This window comes from Rhea pennata, chromosome 1 (genome assembly GCF_028389875.1).
Source record: "Rhea pennata isolate bPtePen1 chromosome 1, bPtePen1.pri, whole genome shotgun sequence".
NCBI lineage: Eukaryota > Metazoa > Chordata > Aves > Rheiformes > Rheidae > Rhea > Rhea pennata.
This window is the reverse complement of record NC_084663.1, coordinates 151,721,756-151,728,375: the sequence shown is the minus strand read 5'-3', so window position 1 is coordinate 151,728,375 and position 6,620 is coordinate 151,721,756.

Sequence of the window (6,620 nt, the reverse complement as noted above, 5' to 3'; positions counted from 1 at the left end):
TTCTACAGAACGCCTCTTTGGTCAGATAATGAAATAGAGGTAAGATCTTTCTATTCTTATGGACTGCTTACATTTTGTAAAAGTATCATGAGTTTTATTCCCAAGAACTAGCACAAACAAAACAGCACAGATTGGAGCTGAAGATACTAATTTGCAATGAAACTTCCTTTCGCTAACCTTTTTATTTTGAATCACACACTACCACCCCTCAAGCAACCTATTTAACCTATGTAATCCACACAAGGAGATTTAGTTGATGTTTGGCCAGGCTTCTGCTCCTCCTGATCAGGCATTTTATATATTGTTCAGTATCAAAATAAATTGTAAAGCGTTATTCAGATTCACTGGGCTTCCTCATACATAAGCTGAGAATCATCAGGTTCTGCTCTCAAGATTAATTTCCTTCTTACTTATTGTCAGGACTAATCATCTCTTGTCAGTCAAAAGCTTCCCTGATGGAGTACAATGGAGATGTGATCCTACTTACCCTCAGTGAGGATTAGCAGTGAGATGTACCTAAGTATTTGTCACATCATAGCATTTTTAAATTGGCAGGCTTGCACTAAAACAAACAAACCAAATGCAGTTTAGAGCTTCAGTTTAACTACTGCAGTTATCTCACTGTCTTGAAGATGAAGCCCATAGAGCCCCAGCTGAATGAACCACAGAGCCAATAGTAACAAGAAAAGGCACATCTGATTCTCATTCCCACACAAAATAAGTGTCTAGGGATGCAAAATGAAGAGGGGATTCACATCATGAGCACAAATAAGTCAAAATGCAAATGTGATTATGCAAAATACCAAATGCACCTGCAAGAACAGCCATCACGATGTATCTGATACTTAGATCTAACACGTGAGTTTTTATCTACTTATCGTGGGAACTCACTGGGGTTTTCACTAAAAAAAATTTCCACAAAGCAGTGAAGTGCTTCTCTGATACACATGCTGATTAATGTAAGGTTCTGTAAAAGGACTGCAAAGTGATTAAAGCAGCTCTTTATTTTGCAGGGCAAGGGGGGGAAATCAAGCCCAGGCAAGTGATTCAAGGGATGAAGTTTATCATTTCAGTAAGAGTTGATGATTAGTCAAAAATACTGTTTTCATCTTCTGATGAGACTGTCATCCATTTCAGCAAAGTAACAAAACTTTACAAGAAAATGTAAGCTACATATGTTGTTATCATCATGTCTTTGAAAACTTACAAGCTTCATGACAACTGCAAGAAAATTAGTTAAAAGACAACCTTCAGAGGGTAATGATAGTGACAACAATAAACAGGTGCAAAAAAAAATCCCCTCATTCCAGAGATGTTACAAAATTGCTTCTCAAGTAAACCAGAAGACCAGAAGTTGAAGCACACATACTTACATTCATTTTAGATACTTTATTTTCTTGCATGCATGGAGTCTCACTTAACCATTGATTCAATTTCTTCATGAAAATAAAGGATACAAATGCCAAAGTTTAGTATTGTGGCGTAAGAAGGCTGCATCCATCTGGCACGGAGACCTGAGAAAAGTAGTTGTTTCTGCATAGGGTTATTTTAAACTTTATGTCTCAATAACAGAATAATCAAACCCTATATTTCTTTAAAATAAAATGCTATGTGATAGAGTCGTGAGCTAAAGTTTCCAGATTACTCACTACTTCACTGTCCCAAAGTCTAGGGAGCAAACTTCCTAAACACAATGCTGCAATGCAGAGCATGCACATTTCAAATAAATGTCAGTGTTTTGACTTAAAATGAAACGCTAGACTGAAAACAACCAGAGAAAGATTTCCAATCAAAACTATGCCCAAAGATTCCAAAGTCCTTAAAATACCACAGCACATATATGTTACCTTATACACGATTTGCAGGTGTATTCTGGCTTGCTTTCTCCGTTCTCTCTGCACCCAATAACCTGATTGTTTTCTACTCTGGTACCTGCACTGTATGGAATAGTAGCAGCCACCATTACAGTATGGGGAATAACTTTTTGTTCTACAAACTGATCTGCTGCAGCCCTGAGCATGAAAACATATACACGTGATCTGTCCTTCTATATGTTTCAGTTCTTGGTAATGGAAGGGTAGAGGGGGAATATATTTTAAAAGGCCAGGCAGTTAACTGCCACTGTAGATCTCCACCGACTATAATGGAAATCAGATACCGAGCCAACAAGTAATGTAGACGCCTACTTTGTAGACATGCAGGGCAGGATTCAACTCCTTAAACATAAGCATCTAGGGTCAATTAAAGCATAACTGTGAATCTACCTGGCCTCCCGCCCCCAGTACCAGTCCCAGGCAGTGTCACAGATATTCTACAGCAACTCAAACACCTCTGAAATGGAAACACACTCCTCCATTTAGAGGACTGAATCAAGCCTGCAGGGTAGCATCTGCTAGATATTAAGACATGTGCATTTCATCTATGACATATGTGTTTAGACTTTCATTCTAGTCAGGTGAAATCTAATTAACACAACTAATGGAGTCCAAAGGGAGAGTCTGCTCCCCTGAAAGGACGCAGACACCTATATTTGGTCTGATGAACTATTTTTAGTGCTCCACTGACAGCTGGAGCTGTCCAGGAAAAAGGTAAAATCTAGACTGATGACAAAGCAAGCCAAGACTATCTCATCTGCCTTCCCAGTACATCCAGTTTGGTTCATCACCTTTACTCTTTTTGGACTAAGGCTCCTCTCTTGTAGCCTCTCCTATGTCACTTTGCATACTGGCCAACATTCAGATACTTCTCAGAAGAAATCTAAGGAATACAAGATTAAAAAAAAAAATCTTAAGGAATCAGAAACCAGGGTTAAGTCTTACTACCTCACATACCTGTACAATCTTTTAAAACCTAAATAAAGAGAAAGCTGATAGTAGCCGGTAGTGCAGCTTTGTATTAAAAGTTGCCTTTTGCAGTGCTTATTTAGCTTCCAGTGTTAAAATCTGTCCTCAAGACTTTATAATTTTCTTTCATTTCTTCATACCTCTCACAATAAAATACATATTCTTAGAACAGGTTCCTTTCCAGTGGTTTCTGAACAAGAAAGATTAAACATCTTTAAGCTGATTCTTTACACTCTGATGACTATGCTGAACTAATACTGCATGCATGAAGGAGCGAAATCAGCTTGTGAGAGGACTCTCTTCTAAAATTAAAAGTCTTGGAAAAGCTGAAATAAAACTAATTTGGGTTTTTCTGATACAATCAACAGGACTAACCAGAATCACTTTGTGCGTATATCACTGCAAAAAACCAAACCTGCTTCTGCGAATAAGTATGAATCCCAGGATTCTTCAATTTAGGAAAAAAAAAATAAAAGCAATAGGTTTGTATCATCTAGATAATGATAGGTAGCAAAGTGTTCTACAAGCAGCAGACCCCAAAAAGCTCAATTTCCTAAGGACCGCGTGTAACTGCACAGACTAACTGCACAGACAACTGCACAGACAGCTGGCTGCGGAGACCCAGCTCCCTTTCTTCCACAATACCTTCAGTCCCTGTTCTCCCACGTCCTTCAACCCCCTCCCGTCACATCCTCTGATCATGCTCCTAACCCATACAGGCGCTCACTGGACTGCTGGCAAGCCAGAGTAGACTCAGGCTGCAGCCTTCCATGGAAGAAAGGAACATTCACCTAGATCTCTCTAATCATGCCACTGTCTTTCAGAAAACTTCTGGAAACTAATTTTGCTATTGGAGTCCCCTGTCAAATTTGCTGGACAATGACCAACAGGATCAAAAGATGTTATGTAAGAAAAAGCAGAACAGACAGAAAATGCAGTTTGTATAAACTAAAATAAGAGATCAAAAAAAATACACTCAGTTTAACTGTAGACTGCTCTCTTGACAGCTCATGTAGTTTATGGTAGGCAATCAAATAATAGTTACAAGATCTAGACATAGAAAGTAATATCATGCTATTCAGTCTGGAAGTAAAACAGCTGATACTATTTCTACATGCAAATACATGAGTTATGTAAGATAACTGAAGAATGCTGTTAGGATACATGACAAAAGGCAATTGCTTCACTTCCCATCCCTTTTCCATCTATGTGCCTGCCACTGATGCTCCCAACTTGATCAAGACCATAGCACATTACATGGTATCAAACAACTGAGTAGGGAGCAGTCTCTGAAACCTTTCCCAGAAAAAACACCACCTGTTGTGGAGTATTTCAAGCAACCTGTAGGATTTATTCCTCTATTCTGAAGGCCTAACATATAGTCTTGCTCCAAATACAATACTTCTCAAGACAGAAACAAGGAAACTTTTCCAAGTCAAAAGAAAATTTTTTGGCATACAAACCAAAATGAATACAAACACTTAAACTGGATCAAGTTCACATGCACAAACATCAAACTGATTCAGAAACAGAAATCTAAAGGGAGCAACAGGAAGCTACGTGCCGGTACCAGAATACTGCACATAGAGATATATTTAGAACAAAAGAGGAAAAAACAGTTCTCAATGCACTTAAATTGCAATACAAATTCCATAAAGTAGGAAAGTTTTAATATGTAGCATCCTACTCTTCCTTGCAAGATTTAAGATGTTAGAGTGGGGTATCTTGTAAAGCAGTTTGTTCTAAGTGATGCTGCATACCTTCACACCTATTAGAAGTTCTATAAGCCAAATACTAGTTTTAGCAACACCACTTAACCATTAGAACAGTTTAGCACTTTACTACTATTGATTTTGAAAGAGAAACCTATATATCATTAAAAAACTACTAAAAATACGATTTTCTCCCTGCTTACAACTAAAATAATTTTTTAAGGCTCAATCAATTCATAGCCACATATGTGAGTCCTATTTGCCAACACACCTACAGCATTCCCAGTGAAAGAGCAAAGTTTTGGAGTCATTCTGTAAGGTCACTCTCTTTGAGTGACAAACTGTTTAATGAGCAGCAAGGTCAGAGCAGCTTCCCTTTGCAGAAATGGGACTGGCAGCCCACTTGAGCAGGACTCTCCGGAGCAGCAGCGACTTAGCCTCCCAGCTGCAGCAACCTCCTTCTCAGAGCTCCAACCCCAGAACTCACTCAGACAAGCTAACTTTTCAGGGGAACGTGAGAGAACAACGTATAGCACACAGATGTTACAGAGCAATGTGAGATGATTTACTCTGACAGCGTTTGAACTGTATAGATGTGAACAAAATAACAACATGTTCTACGTGCATTTTTGTACCTCAGTTTCCTCACCTTCATAGAGCATTCCTTTGGCCTGGCCAAGATCCTGCAGATCACAGATCCTCTGTGTGCTTCAGACCAGCTCCTTTCGACAATGGCTGCTCGTACTGTTAAGCATCCCCAATAAAAGTATGCTCTTCTCTTCCTACCCCCACACTTCCTGTGTATCTTTTTTTTCTTACCCAACCCAGACTTTTACGTTAAAAGTTGGTATAAATTGATCTTTTTTGTTCTGCATTTGATAAATTTCCACCCTCCAGACTTATCCTCTACAGAGATATTTAGATATATCATGTTCTTTTATGTTTCTGCACTCCCCTGCCACAGTATCTCACATTTAATACAAAACAGAGTTCCAGTAAGTTACCATTGCACCTAGTCTAAGAAGAAAACATACAACTTCTTAACAAATTGTGGGTTCCATCACTCAGTAGTTTTTAAATAGCATCAAACTTCTTTTATTGCACATAAAGTGATCCACAAACTGACAAACACATATACCATTAGCTACTACACTATCTTCAAAGGGATTTTAAAGCAACAAATACAATCAGCAGAACAATAGCACTCTTAAACTACAAGTCTCACTGAGCAAAAGGTACAAAAAAAAAGCTTGACTGCACCATCTCTTATGCTGAAATATCCAAATAATGGTAAGAAGGCCATAGAAGATATTTAGATAGCTAAAGATTTCTTCTGGCAAGCTAAGCATGCTGTTAAACCTCATTAGGGCTGTCGGATCTAACGAAACAGCTAATAAAAGGATTAGTCTCTTCACTACATGAGCTAATGGAAAGATGAACAAGGATTTTGCTTTCCTGAAGGCCTCTGTTATTGAAACATAAAAAAGCAGACTTACAAAAGCAGCTGAGTAAAAAAGCAAAAATATTCCTACTTTTTACTGCATATTTATCAAAATCAGTATCTACCCTCTATGATAAAGCCACACTTAGTTAAAAAAACAAAATAAAACAAAACAAAAAACCCCACACTCTCCAAGTAGTGATATACTGTAAGGTGAAAACCTGACCTGATTTATAAACTTGGTGAATTACTGAAGTCAAAACAGTTTTACATCAAAGTGCAAATAGATCACGAAAGGGGAGATGGCTCCTCTTTTTCTCAAATGAATTTTCTTTTGTTTGTGACTACATGCCATTTCTGTAGCCTTCTGTAAGCTGAAACTTTTAAGACAATTGTTCCTTGCCAAAAATAATCACATCACATAACCAACCGCACGTTTGAAAACCTCCCGGCAGGTTACTCAAGCTCGGAGCAAGCCCCCGGGAGGCCGCTTCCCGGCCACCCCACGGCCGGGCGCCGCACGGGCCTGCTGCCGGCACGGCGCTGCCGCAGCGGGCCGCTGCAGAGCCCCGCTCCGCGCCTCCCGAGGCGCCGAGAGCGGCCCCCCGCCTCCCCGCCCCGCGG